The sequence below is a fragment of the Strix uralensis genome, chromosome Z (genome assembly GCF_047716275.1).
Source record: "Strix uralensis isolate ZFMK-TIS-50842 chromosome Z, bStrUra1, whole genome shotgun sequence".
Taxonomy (NCBI): Eukaryota; Metazoa; Chordata; class Aves; order Strigiformes; family Strigidae; genus Strix; species Strix uralensis.
Genome location: NC_134012.1, coordinates 62,916,642 through 62,932,344, shown reverse-complemented (window position 1 = coordinate 62,932,344; position 15,703 = coordinate 62,916,642). Strand labels below are relative to the sequence as shown.

Below are 15,703 nucleotides of genomic sequence, written 5' to 3'. Positions count from 1 at the left end.
AGTCCCAGGTTGAGGCCATGTAGACTAATGATAATCATTAACTAGATTTCTATACAAAGAATAAGACTCTTGATGAGGTACCATTATTAGACTGTCTGGTAAGGACGATTTATTGCCCTGTAGACCAGGTACTGTAAAAGTTACATTGTGAAAGGGCCTCAAAGCATGTTAAAATTGCACTGTAAGCCAAAAATCCTTGGGTCAAGGGCATTGGAGCGTCTTTCTTTTAGGTCAGTAGTCCGTGGTGGTCGCAAAAGCAGCCCCCCGACTCATTTCAGGACTCAAGTGCACATGACTGGAAAGAGGTGGAAATAAGAAAATGAATTATGGGAGTTAACATGTTTATGAATGAGAACTTGATTAATATGTATTACTGTATCAAATACATCCAATCATCATGTTACACGAGTTAGGTGTGCGTTGTTGGTGAGATGACTCCCCTGTGCACCCAGCCGTTAATAAAGGAATGTCTGCTTATCTACATCACATTGGTGTCAAAAAGTTCTTTTATCCAGTTTTGGTGACAGATGCATGGAGGTGAAGAAGAACCAAAGACATCATCACCATCTACTCAGCTTTCCTGCAGGCAAAAGAGGCAACAGCAGTGGGGATTTGCCTCTCATACCAACCCAAAAAATACTTTTCAAGTCTGTATGTTAGCAAGTATTGATGGCGAATTATATTGGCTTCTAGTAGGTTCCTGATTGCTGCAGCACTAAATTTTTTTTTAGGATGCTGTTCTTTCCCTTTTTTGTTATTCGAAGCTTTCATTAAGAAACACAAACTTCCAATTATGTTTTAAAATTATATATTGAAATTTGTATCATGAATGTTATACACATATATAAACTGTCACAAGTTTCTGAGAGGCAGACATTCATCTGACAAAATAAGGAAGTAAAATGGAAATTCTGACTTCAGTGTGAAGTATGGTCTGAAACACAATTCTACTACAGGCATCACTTACAGTCAATATACTTTTATATTTCCTCCAGCTGACTTGCGGAAAACAGACTCTACAACTCGAATAGAGTTATAAAGCAGGTATGTTTACTCTGGCGCCGGGGTGCAAGGGGATTTCTCCACAAAGCTTGCACACCCACAGCACATTTTACCAAAAACTTATAGAGTGTGGATATACATATTCATTGGATTACATAACACAAACATACATATGCATGAGTAAGGCTGGGTTAGTTCTAGAGGCTGGTGTCAGCAGTTTATGTTATCTTTGCACCTGCGCATTGCCTCGTGGTGGTCGTCTTCAGGGATCTTTGGGAGGAAGGCTCGTAGTCTTTCTCACCTTGTTTTTCCCCCGGAGCATGCGCAGATTCTCTTAGCCAATTTCTTGAACAACAAAAATGTTTTTCAGCCGGTTTACTCATCCTATCTTATTTAAGGGAACCAATGAAACTTCTACAATCCGTATATGGCTTTCTTTACTCATTACCGAGGTCCAACTAGTTAGAGCACACCTGTTCCTCAAGGACAAAAACATGGTATTTTGCTGAACACTGCAGTTCTTGGTAGATTTTCACAATAAACTGCTTTGTTCTGATGGACAGAGTAGTCCTTGGTAAAATTCCACAGAACAGTCTGGGCAAGCAGGATTCTTAGCAATATTAAAAAATACTGTAAGTAATACTGTAACTTGCTATAAGTAAGTAAATAAGTTGCTAAGCAGTTTTCTATAAGTAAATAAGTAAATAAGTCTTAAAACAAGTAATCATTTCTCTGTATCACAGCCACAGAGAAAACTTATGCAAGATGTCCTCTCACTTTCCTCCTAAATCTCCTCTGATACAACATGATCTCTTACATAGGAAGAAGTAGGTATTACAATATTAATTTAAATGTGGCAGATAATTGTTAAAAGGTTGCAAGCTTCATTTTCTATCATAAAGTATTAGATTCAAACACATGGACCACTATTCTCCCCTGACGTTAAAAGATTACTAATACATTACAATTTTAAAGGTACTTTCAACACTCCTGTGAGGCACATTTTTGGAATAAAATTGTACATAAGTATAGTTTGAATGTGTTCTTTTTTTCCCCCCTTTTCGTAAGTACTCTGCTAATCTACTTTAGGTGGAAAAGATGGATGTTATCACTCTAAGAACCTAATTTAGCAACGTCACCTGTCATCTGCCTCAGCTGGTTTTACTCATTCTATCTTATCTAAGAGAACCAATGGAACTTCTACCATCCATATATGGCTATCTTTACTCATTACCAAGACCCAACTAGTTAGAGCACATCTGTTTCCCAAGGACAAAAACATGATATTTTGCTGAACACTGCAGTTCTTGGTAGATTTTCACAGTAAACTGCTTTGTTTTGATGGACACAGTAGTCCTTGGTAAAATTCCACAGAGCAGTCTGGGCAAGCAGGTTTCACTGTAAGTAATATTGTAAGTTGCTATAAGTAAGTAAATAAGTTGCTAAGCAGTTTGCTATAAGTAAATAAGTCTCAAAACAAGTAATCATTTCTCTGTATCAATTCCCCCCTTTTTTTTCCCTAAGCAAATTCTTTTGCAGTCAAAAGGGTTTAATTATATTTTACTACTCTTTGTAAGGTCCATATCTGTTTTGTTAGGTTCTCCAATTTACACCAAAGATAAACTTTACTGTCGTTAATATTGTTGTGATTATTAGCAATATCAATATTGGGTGAGTCAGTATATTTAAGATTTTGGTAGCTCATAGGGAATAGCCCATAAACACATCCCACCAATAGTGTTCTCCATCTGACTTCACTCGTTTCATGATTTGGTGTATTCTCTCTGTATCATGCTGAACAATAATTAAAGTCTTTTGTCCACTTTTGGACCTGTTCATCAATCTTTTTAAATTTTCATGATGCAAAAGTTTTCTTACTAGGGTCAGATCCATTCCAATAGGAGTGGGCTGCCAATCTTGAATTAACTCATAATTAGATTGTAACAACTGATAAGTTGTGAGAGGAACAGTATAATTGAAATCACACCCTGTAAGACTAATGAAATTGAATCATAGAATCATAGAATCATTTAGGTTGTAAAAGACCTTTAAGATCATAGAGCCCAACCATAAACCCAGCAGTGCCAAGTCCATGTCCCTAAGTGCCACATCAACACATCTTTTAAATACCTCCAGGGATGGTGACTCAACCACTTCCCCAGGAAGCCTGTTCCAATCCTTGACAACCTTTCCGTATTTTTCCTAATATCCAGGCTAAATCTCCCCTGGAGCAACTTGAGGCTGTTTCCTCTTGTCCTATCGCTTGTTATTTGGGAGAAAGGACTGACACCCACCTTGCTACAACCTCCTTTCAGGTAGATGTAGAGAACGATAAGGTTTCCCCTCAGCCTCCTTTTCTCCAGGCTAAACAACCCCAGTTCCCTCAGCCGCTCCTCACAGGACTTGTTCTCTAGACCCTTCACCACCTTCGCTGCCCTTCAGACATGCTTCAGCACCTCAGTGTCTTTCTTGTAGTGAGGGGCCTAAAACCGAACACAGTACTCAAGGTGTGGCGTCACCAGTGCTGAGTACAGGGCAACAATCACTTCCCTAGGCCAGCTGGCCACGCTATTTCTGATACAAGCCAGAATACCATTGGCCTTCTTGGCCACCTGAGCACACTGCTGGCTCATATTCAGCCGGCTGTTGACCAACACCCCCAGGTCCTTTTCTGCCAGGCAGCTTTCCAGCCACTCTTCCCCAAGCCTGTAGCATTGCACGGGGTTGTTGTGACCCAATTAAGCATAAAATTATTAATTAAGCATAAAGAATACAGAAGATAATGTAGTAATCACACTTATCTAGGTTACGTTTGGCAGGTTTTTTAGTACCTAGGCCCATGTACCCAAAAGGGAAAGTCACCTGCATTTGGCTCACTAAACTAAAAATATGATGCAGCTGAAAATATTGCTGACAACAGCTGTAAACAGTACTAGGGTAACTTTTTGGATCTGTTTGTATCAAAATGTGTATGACAACAGAGCAATGATCATTTTAATTCTCCAAATCCTCTTTCTTACACTATTACAGAACTGTTTTATTTGATAAGTGGACTGAAAACATTCAGAAATACATAAAATTTAGCTGTGGTTGGGCAAATAAAAAAAAACAAAGACATCTCAACACACACTTACTATTCAGAAATCTCCACACTTGGCAAATAAAACTCACCAAACCTGTACATTCAAGGAAAGGTTGTGCTAATTGAAGTAATGAATGTTTGATGAAGTAAAGGAAGTAATGAAGAGCCTTCTTCAAAGGTATGAAAAAGAGGGTAAGATGTGTTGCTGAACACCAGTCTTCCTCTAGCACTAAAGAAAACAAAAGTGTGCAGAAAGAAGTTTATACTGAGTCTTATGATAAAAGTACTACTTTAAACTGTGTGGGAAACATGTATATGAAGGATTGCAGAAGAGATGTGGGGACACATTTACATCACTTACAGGAATGCTGATGCACACCAATGTATCTGTTCCCTTGTTCTTTTTCTGTGAACACTACATTTAGAGCAGAGGGGACGTTTTCTTGTTTGGCAGCCATCACTAGCCCAGCAGAGATAAGCAGAGGTTACAGATCTGACTGTAGTTAGGAAAATATCATCCTTAATAGAAAACACTGCACTTATACTAAAATGCTAGTTGTGTTTCCCCCTTACAAAGTGTGGTACTTAGCACCTCACATTTTAAAAGGGAGAAAAAACCAAAAAAGCTAGCCCCACAGTGCTGGCAGAAACCAGCACCCCCAAAGGAGCAAATCTAGGTTACAGTGAGTATTTGCTTACAAGACAATGTAAGAAATGGTGCCTGCATTCCACACATTCGAATGATTACTTGTATCTATTATAAACTCATCTACTTGTACAAAGTCACACAGGCTTCTTAAACAAATACATCCCATACCCATGTAAATTATACTAGTCTCTGGGGTTTCATTAGGGTGAATCTCAAATTGGCAGACGTTTTGTTTGGTGTCCAGACAAATGTCATGTTGTCATATATTATAACAGTTGCTAAATTCATTTCCTATAGATTCTTTCCCATAATGCCTGTATGTCCAAAATAAGCATCTGTCCAAGGCCATTCCCAAGCACTTGTTAAATTACAGTTCAGCAAAATTATAAGCACCCATACCCGTATCACCGTTTTTGGATGCGAAGCTTTAGCAGTCCCACAGGTGTCGATTCCCATTTTGGCTTACGGGCTTTCTTCACCCTAGTGTGGTGTATCCACAATGTCTGTTCCTTAATCTTGATTGCTGTATGGGAAGTTAATAACACCTGACACGGAGCTTCCCATTTAGGTTCCAGAGGTGAATCTGAAAAAGATCTGATATATACATAATCACCAGGTTTAATGTTGTGTACAGGCCCATCCAGACATCAAGCCCTGGTCCCCAGGACCAATTTCTCTATTTCTCGCAGCTGCTTTTGTAGACTTATAACATAATCTGTTAGTATTTCATCTCCAACCTGGGTTGATATTCCTGCTTGTATCATATATGGTCTCCCATACACTATTTCAAAAGGGCTTAATCCCTCCTTAGTTCTGGGTTTGGTTCTGATTCTTAGAAGGCCTAAGGGCAATGCTTGGGGCCAGGACAATCCAGCTTCCTGGCCTAGTTTTACTATTTGTTGTTTAATTAAATGATTCATTTTTTCTACTTGACCACTGGCTTGTGGATTGTACGGCGTATGTAATTATGTAATCGCCAGTCTATTCCTAAAAGTTTACTAACCTGCTGGACAATTTTTTTGCCACAAAATGTGATCCCTGATCTAAGGATATTGTTGCTGGAACCCCAAACCTTGGTATTATTTCTTGTAACAATACCTTTGTTACTTCTCTGGCTTTATTAGTTCAGCAAGGGAATGCTTCTGGCCACCTGGAAAAGGTATCTGTCAAGACCAAAAGGTATTGAAACCCCCTTTTCTTGGGAGTTCAGAAAAATCAATTTGTATCTTACCATCTGGAACCAAAGACTGCACTTCTACTTTACCTTCTTTACCACTCTTTTGGCCTCATGATCTGCCATAGCATTGCCAAGTTCGTGGGTGGAACTTTCTCTTTGGTGAGCCTTACAATGCATTATAGCCAGCTTTTCAGGTAGTTGCACTGCTTCCAGGAGTTTGAGGATTTCTTTGTCATGCTTTATATGTTTTCCCTGTGCAGACAGGAGTCCTCTTTCTTTCCACACTGCCCCATGAGCATGGACCACTTTGAAAGAGTATTTAGAGTCCGTTCATATATTCATTTTTATACCCTTGGCCATTTCTAGTGCCTGAGTTTAAGCTATTATTTCTGCCTTTTGTGCTGAGGTATTTGCAGGAAGAGATTTAGACTCTATTACCTGATCTTCGGTGGTTATCACGTATCTTGTCTTGCGTATACCTTTTCAGAACAAACTGCTCCCATCTGTATACGAGGATTCATCACCTTCCTCTAATGGCTCCTCTTTGAGGTCTGGCCGGCAGGAATAAACTGCTTCAATCGTTTCCAGGCAGTCGTGTGTCACAGGTTCTCCCGTGGTTCCACTAAGAAAAGAAGCTGGATTGACAATATTAGTAAATTCTATTTTTATATCATCTTGTTCCTCTAGGAGAGCTTGGTATTTCAGGTACCTTTGGGGTGAAAGCCAGTGTCCTCCCTTCATGTTGAGTACTGCAGACACTGTGTGGGATACTAGTACTGTGATTTTCTGGCCCAATGTGAATTTTCGTGTTTCTTGGATATTTAGAACTACTGCTGCTACTGCTCTCAGGCAATTAGGCCATCTCTTGCTTACTTCATCAAGTTGTTTAGAGAAGTATGCCACTGCCCTTCTATCTGGTCCCAAATTTTGGGCCAGGACCCCTAGGGCTGTTCCCTGTTTCTCGTGGGAGAATAACCAGAAAGGCTTAGTGATGTCTGGTAAACCCAAAGCAGGGGCATCTATCAGCTTCTCTTTTAGCTGACAGAATGCTCTGTTCGCCCCTCCATTCTAAATGAGGGTTTTCAGATTTGATTTTAATAGTTCATAAAGGGGTTTTACCATGAGTCCGTAGTTATATATTGACAGGCGACACCATCCGGTCATTCTTAGGAGCGGAGCTCTTTAGCTGTCTGTGGCCGAGGGGTCTGACAGATGGCCACCTTCCTTCCAGTTCTAGGGTCTGTTGACCAGCTGTAACCTTGTATCCAAGGTAGGTTACTTGCTGCTGAGCTACTGGGGCTTTCTGCGGAGAGACTTGATAGCCATTAAGTCCCAAAAACTTAATAAACTAATAGTCCATGTTATGCACATTTCTTTAGTCTCTCTGGCTATTAATAAATCCTCTACATACTGCAGAACTTTCCCGATTCCATGTGGTTGCTCCCATTGCTCCAGGTCTTTAGCTAGTTGGTTTCCAAAAAGAGTGGGGCTATTTTTAAACCCCTGGGGTAGCACAGTCCATGTTAATTGCATCTTCCTTCCGGACTCTGGGTTTTCCCATTCAAATGCAAACAATAACTGACTACTTTTGGCACTCAAAGGCAAGCAAAAGAAGGCGTCTTTTAGGTCCAGTACGGTAAACCGAGACAATTCTGGTACTAATCTAATTAATACTGTATATGGGTTTGCTACAACAGGATGCAAATCTCCTCCTCTCTTATTGCTATATACTCTCTATGCTCTGTCCAACAAGGTCTCCAAATTCCTACTCTCTGACAGTTTCAGCTTTTGTAACTTCTTTTGAATGTCACATGCTGGTTGCCCTATAAATAATGCCACTAACTGTTGTATTCCCACCTCTGATCCTGGATCTAAGGGTGTGTGTCGTCTCATGGTATCCCGGAGCTTCTCCAGGAATTCTGATGGAGTATCTTTAGGTCCCTGTGTATAGGGCCACACAGTTAATTGCTTTCAGTATAGCCTGCTCCATGCCCCTTACAATCCAATCTCTATATGCATTTAGCAATCCCATATGGGCTCCTCTGTTGGGGTCCCAGTGTGGGTGTTTTATTAGAAACTGAAAATGCTTGGTCACCCCAACAGTCACTGCAATACCCCTTCGCTGCACTTTTCCAAGTTGCAAGATCAACGGAAGTGATCGGGACTTTTATTCTGACAGGGCCCCCCCTATCCCGCCCTGCGGCCTCTCTCAGAGCAGCTGGCACCACCGCTGGCTTCTCCCCAGATACGGGGCTGTGAGGCAGGGAGCCTGGCTCTGGCTCTTCCAAACTTTCACTCTCCTCCTGCTGGCTTCCTACCAGTGGTTTAGGTAAATCCTTTATTTCGGCCCCTTTCGCTCTCCCTTCCTTCTTATTTTCTTTTTCCAGTGCCAGCACCAGTGGATCTCGTAGGGGTGCCAGACCACAGTCTGTTTGATATTCAGGATGGTCTTGGAGGGTGAAAAACATGTCTGCATAGGAGACTTCATCCCTCCTTAAAACAGCATCACTTGTAACAGGGTGCTATAATTCAAGGACCCATTAAGGGGCCATTTTCCCCCTCATCCAATTTATATAGGGGCCACCACTGATTGCAATATTTGATTAGTGTCTTTTTATTCACACTTGCGCCTGGAGGTCCCCTATCTTCTTCCAGCGTTTTAAAATACAGCCTAGGGGACTCTTTTTGACTATTCCCCCACTCTGGCTGCTTCCCATCTCATCTACTTTACCTTAAAACGCTACCCGATTAAGCTGACAATATCCCCCGCAGGCAGATGGTACAAGGGTGCACTCTCCCCACAGAGTGTGCACCTAAATTCAAGACAACAATTAACAGAGAATTACTGCCTTCTGCTAGAGGAGATATTTCACCTATGACACTTAAAACAGGCAGCACTGATGACCCAGCGGGCGGGCACTAGGGCGCTCTGTACTAAGGAATGTTCACTCGTCCTGCACTACCGCCCACTGGTACAGAGTCTGCCCTGCGCTGTGGGTCAGAGAACTCCGCACTCCGCAGCTGCAGCTGGGCTGCGTCTCACACCCGCAGAACAATCACACAACCACACAAAGAGGCCTCTTACACTTATTTACTCACACAACATAAAATGACAAATACTGCAAACATCAAAATACCAATTACAACAATTGCTAAATCATAAAAGTCATAAATCAAAGTCAAAAGCATAAATCATATACCATGAGCTGTTTGACGTTTATCATTTACCACAGATCCACACCTGATGGGTATCGACTAAATTTTTATAAATGGTACCAGATTTTACATTTGATGGTAACATGGCAATGCCACACCACTCCCGTAACCCCGTACTGGGAGTACCCAGGTCGACCTAGGATACCAATGTGTTCAGAGTGTCGAAACCGCTCTGTCACCCATGGGCCCACCACCACTTAGGGACTCGCACCTGTGGCAAGTGCATGCACCCAATGAAAGCAGAGCTTCTTGGCTGCTGAAGTGTAGCAGCTCCTGGCTGTCTTTGTTCTCAGGGCTTCGTGGTAATTTGGGCCTTTGGCCAATGGGCGCCGCTATTGACTACAGGTCAGATTCAGCCTGGGTATAAAAGGAGTCTCCTGGGGGAGCCATTTGGAGCTCGTCCCTGGAGCAGCACGCTTCGGGCAAGGACTCTCCCCTTGGGTCAGGACGCTGCCCAAGGAAACTCCTCTAGGGGCCCTGGGTCGGGATGCTGCCCTGAGCAGGTTGAGAGCCCTCACTTGTCAGGACGTGAGTGATAAAGTGGTTTAGGTTGCCGTTAAACCCTAGGGAGTGGGGTTTTGTTCTGCATTTTGGGTTGCTGTTAAACCCTATAGAGTTCTTTGTTATGCATTTTGGGTTGCCGTTAAACCCTAAAAAGTTGTTCTGTTCTCCTCTCATAGACATTCGAATCTGTAATTTACGGAGAGCTAGTTAACTGTGTTAATAATTAATTTTTTTATTTTTGGTGATTGGTTGTTTGAGAGCCTCTGTAACAGCACTCCAACCCCAGGGGCGAGCACAAAGGCTCTTTACCTTGTGTACGACGTCTCCTCACAACTTACAGTGGTCCCCTTTCTCTAACATACCTGATCCGCCGATAGATGTTCCTTTTCTGCCCCTGCCGAGATTGGGAGAGTGAGGGAGGTTCTCCGAGAAAGAAACCTCGGGGTGCGCCTAGAACATCCCCCTCTCAGCCGGTCCTGCAGCCAGACAGAGAGGGTCCCATCTGGGGTGCCAAATGACTTGCGGAAAACAGACTCTACAACTCGAATAGAGTTATAAAGCAGGTATGTTTTACTCCAGTGCCAGGGTGCAAAGGGATTTCTCCACAAAGCTTGCACACCCACCACACATTTTACCAAAAACTTATTGAGAGTGGATATACATATTCATTGGATTATATAACACAAACATACATATGCATGAGTAAGGCTGGGTTAGTTCTAGAGGCTGGTGTCAGCAGTTTATGTTATCTTTGCGCCTGCGCATTGCCTCATGGTGGTCGTCTTCGGGGGTCTTTGGGTGGAAGGCTCGTAGTCTTTCTCACCTTGTACTTTTCCCCGGAGCATGCGCAGATTCTCTTGGCCAATTTCTTGAATAACAAGAGTGTTTTCAGCCAGTTTTACTCATTCTATCTTATCTAAGAGAACCAATGGATCTTCTACCATCCATATATGGCTATCTTTACTCATTACCAAGACCCAACTAGTTAGAGCACATCTGTTTCCCAAGGACAAAAACATGATATTTTGCTGAACACTGCAGTTCTTGGCAGATTTTCACAGTAAACTGCTTTGTTTTGATGAACACCGTAGTCCTTGGTAAAATTCCACAGAACAGTCTGGGCAAGCAGGATTCTTAGCAATATGCAAAAATACTGTAAGTAATACTGTAACTTGCTATAAGTAAGTAAATAAGTTGCTAAGTAGTTTTGCTATAAGTAAATAAGTCTCAAAACAAGTAATCATTTCTCTGTATCATTATTGACAGGTAACACCTCCAAATATGTATCAAGAATAATAAATAAGAAGTGTTATAAACAAACAAGTGTTCTTCATAATTTGTTTAAATAGAAGTCAACTTTTACCCAAATATGGTCTGCTCTTCATTTCCGTCTTTCACTCAGTGTGTCTTTGAAGACAGAGAGTAAGGAAAGATAAAAACATTTCTTAAAGTCCAATTTTAAAGCTGTGCTTTCTGACACCCTGATTCATGGGTGTAGGTTGTATATGAAAACATTTTTAACTCCCCTTTATGTTGAAAACCAGTTAGGTATTAAACTATTCTTTTAACATCATTATCTGTTCTAGGATTACAGTAGAATTTGATACTTTGTGCATCTAAGCTTATGAGTTTTAATGTAATTTATGTGTGTGTAATGCTGAGAATCTAACCCTTTGAGGTTTGAGTTTATGAACAGTCCACGCAGCTCCAAGCAGAAAACCGTGGTATCATTTTACAGAGGAAATAAATAAATCAGTTACAGAAATCCATTTTAACTGTTGTATTTTTATTGTTCCTAAACCAAACCTTTTTTGGAGATGTTTACAACACAAGAAAAACTGCAGAGACTTTATTTTTGGTTTGATTTTTTTTTCCCCCTCCAGTTCACAAAAGTCATCTTTTGGGAGTGCACTAAAGCCCTAAACAGTATACTTCTCCACTGAGGCAACATATTGAATTCTTGATGCTTTTGCAAGAATGAATGCAAACAAGCAAAACAAAAGTTTCAGAAACAAGCAAACATAATTTTAAGATGTAAATAATCATGCAAGCCAAGAGAGTACTCATGCATGTGAAAATTCTTGACAAATTTCTGGCACCTAATGAAACAGTCGTGAACATAAATCTCTAAAACAGATACATCAGATTTTTAAGAAGTAATTAAAGTGGTACTGTTTACTTTGAGGCCCCAACCTCCAACTCTTCTCAACAGCAGACATCCTACATGCTTTCAGCATCAAGAAACAGCCACAGGCCACTCACACTTTTAGAGAATAGTCAGTGCTTCCAGGAAGGGACAGGACTACTATGGGGGCATCAAGGATGCGTATCATGTGGACATATTTTGCCAACAGTAGCACATCTGTGCAGGTGAGTCTCTGTATACAATGAAGCAGCCCACAAAAGAAATGAGCAGCTGTCATGAGAACAATTAATATATCACGTTCACTGTGGCTCTTTCTACTGGGGCCTTTTTGTCCTTTTGCTCATCACTTGGCCAGGACAGCTGTGATTTATGGGGGACAGAGCAGAAGATTTTCAGGAAGCACTGCAGCTGACAGTGTCTGGTAGCAACACTTTTTTACTTCGACCGAGACACAGTGTGCCTCTAGGAAGTTTACAATGTCTCTGTGACAGAGGAAGGGGCTGCAATGTTCCATAGGCTCAAAACATGTAGAAACCACAACTTTAGATCAATTTAGTTAAGAAAAAATAATCAGGGGACTGTGATAGAAGGTCACATATAACAATGCAAGATACAAATTATGAGCCCTTCCAGTTTTCATCTGTAGGTAAACAGCCTAGATTCTGCTGGAAGCTGTTGGATGTAAAAATAAATGTGAGAGTAATGAAAGAAAAATACTGTTCACTGGAATACTAGAAGACACTGATGTAGATGAAAACCTTCCAAAGAAACATTTGTTCAGACCAGTAATAAGAACTCATTTTAAAATCTTTAAGCCAATTTATTGCTGCTATAAACTACTGAATTTTTTATAGTTGTATATAAAACGATTTCTTCTTTGAAACAAATTAAAGTAGCTTGTCTACCCTCAGCAATTTGCCATTATACTAAAAGCAGACTGTACTGGCAACCCAGTTTTACAAAAGCACTGTAAGTGACCAACATTTATTGTTAACTTTTATATTTCTCCTGCTTAAAATAAGAAAGCAAAACACAGAGTGCATAAAATGCTGAGATTTTATTAGCAAATATCACCCCAATCTATTCCAAAAAGAATTTAAACTTATGTGATATATTCCTAAGTATATGCTAATGATTTACAATAAAAAGCATGAGATATTTTTTGTTGCAGTATTCTTTTGTCCTCTTAATTGCTTCATGTTCTTGAGCACAAGAAATTGATCCTGGCACTACCAGAGCCTTTTGGTATTACAAGGACAAAAGGTAACAAACAAACATGAAAATATAATATGAATAAACAAACATGAATATATAATACTAAACATGATGAGATTCCTCAGTCCCTTCAAGGCATTTTGTCAAAAACTTACACAGAAATACAATCAATTATTTTAATTATGATAAACATTTTGTGCAGGAGTACCATGACAAGAACACCATAGAATTGTTCTACTTCAATGGTACTAGATACAGTAGTCTCTGGCTCTGTAATTGCACATGTACAGGAAGAGCCATTCCATGTCTCTTCTGGGGTACATCTCCTTGCACCACCAGAATACCATTCAAAGCCTGATTTTAGGCAGTATTTTCTCAAACTTTGGAAATATTCCTTACCTTCAGATTCTAGATACCATTTTTACATCCAGGAAATCATACTGTCTTTGTCACAAAGTTTTCTTTAAATACAATAGCTTTATTAGTTTGGTCCACAGCTAATGTACACATTTAAAATAACAATTATGTAGACCAAAATAGCTAAATTTTTAAAGGTATCTACCTAAAGAGGCACTCAGCTGCATTCTAAAAAGCATTCAGGGACCAAGCTCCAGCTGATCATACATAAATGTAAAATGCATCACTTTTTCTTTTTTTAGAAAAGTTATATATGTGGTTTTTTACAAAATGTATCTGTAAATCCTTTGCAGAGTATATTCTTCTGCAAACCATTGCCACAGCTCATCGTTACTTAGTTTGCATATTATCATGGGAAGAGTCATTAAAAGAAAAGGGACAGATTAACCTATGGGCTTCTTTTAATTGATTGCTTGAAAAGATTTACGATCTATGCAAGGGTAAGTATAGATATATTTGGACAATGATGTCCTCAGATAGCATAAATAATAGTGACTAGAATGTGGTTTGGAGACCAATAGAACTGGATAGTGCTATTCAGAGTTTAAGAGCTTAATAGGGCTTATATGGGCAGAGAACAGTTTGTACGTGAGTGGCCTCCTATCAGAGCAGAGAAGCATGGTCCCTTCTGGTTTCTTTATTTCTCAAGATCACCTGAAAGTTGTTCCACAAGGACTTTGTAAAAGATGACATCTACAGACTGATAGGTCTGAGGGAGAAAGAAATAGATGTGTTCTATACTGTGCCATTTATCTCTACCAGTATCAGGAAGCACACAAAGGCATTTTAGTTGAACTAGCAAAACAAGAAAAAGAAAGAATATACAGAGCTCCAAGTGCCTTTCTCCGAATTACCACTTCATTTCCTGATGAAAAGGCCCCTTCCCAGGCATCCTTGACACTCACATAATCTTGCAAAGTAATTTCTCCTATTTTAAGCAACTAAAAAAAATGGCCAATTTTGTTTCTCTCAAAGGTGAAAGTCAAGTAAGCTCAATTAATTTTAATGGACAATTTAGTAGTCTCAGGGTCTTTCACTGGCACTCAAGTTCTTTCACCTTTTGCGTGTAGGATATTAAAGTGAATGTTCATTACTTCTTTTGTAAGTGAAAAAAGTTATGCAATTTACACACGGAACGGGGGAATACAACCCTAAAACACCTCTTTCATAAGCTGCTGTGTATCAGGATGATTGCAGAATGTCACCATTTGTTTCTAATTCTCTTTCCTGTCTTTGGCTCCAAGCAATAAATTAGACAACAATTACTAACAGGCAGGTACACTTAAAAAAACTTAAATATGACTGTCAAATCAATTTCCACATGCAGGCTCAAAGTTATGTCACATTTCATTGAAGAACTATCCTATAGCTCTCTCAAAACAAATTTTTGCTTACAAACTTGAAGTTTATTTATACCTTACTTGAATACTAAACAAATTTATGCATTCCAATGACTAAAAAAACCCCAAAGAAATCTACAAAGACTTCAGTAATTGTCTTTTGTTCAAAATAATTAAAGAACACTAATTGCTGTACTTTGATTTCTATTCTGAAAATTGAAAGACTATCTTACCTTGCTGAAATAAGAGCACTTGCTTCTCATTTTAGAAGAAACTTCAAAAAACAACTTTCCCTAGCCATACACCGCTAGAACCCTCAGTTTTAAGGATAGTTTCACAAATATAGACATTAAAAAATTAGAATATTAAGTCATGCCATAGTCTTCACTGACCAAAACAATCCCCCTTTTTACCCTCACACTTTGCAGCTGACATACTGTTTGCCATGCATTTGTCACCACATTCCCCTGAGCAAGTATCCCAGCACTGTTACACCTTAGAAAGTCCATGCATCACTGACATTTCTTTAGGACAGTTTAACATCAATGACTGACATTCTAAAAAATATTTCTCCTTGACTTTTGAATATAACACTTTCCGCAGTCATAAGCCACTGTGCTGGAAGGCAGTTGTTTGGACTTGTCAGGAAGAAATATACCTGAAGGGAATTCATAGGGAAGAAGAAGTCTGATAGATAATGCGGGTGCAGGGACCTCAACCAGTCAAACTCTGTCAAACTTATAAACCATGGAAAAAGCTATCAAGAAAATTTACTCACATGCTTCCTTCAGCACCTCCAGCAAAAACTGTTGTTCAAAGCATCTGAAACAATATTCCCATAAAAATTGTGATTTTTCAAGGGGAAGACATACAGATGACAGTTAAATGGCACACATGCTATTTAAATCAGTTTCACCCTTTCCAAATTGTCTCATGGTTTGTGTGACACAAGACC

General features: G+C 39.9%; 1 long non-coding RNA gene across 7 annotated transcripts in view; it reads right to left on the bottom strand.

Moving 5' to 3' along the window:
* Nucleotides 1-795: 795 nt before the first annotated feature.
* The window catches only part of LOC141937861 (uncharacterized), a 16,035-nt gene continuing 1,127 nt past the window's right edge, over nt 796-15,703 (bottom strand). For 2 of the 7 annotated variants that reach the window (XR_012627092.1, XR_012627096.1), the window contains exon 2: nt 796-15,570. This is a non-coding gene — a long non-coding RNA (uncharacterized LOC141937861). The remainder of the gene's footprint in view (nt 15,571-15,703) is intronic. The other 5 variants (XR_012627095.1, XR_012627093.1, XR_012627094.1 and 2 more) reach the window with 5 other exon arrangements.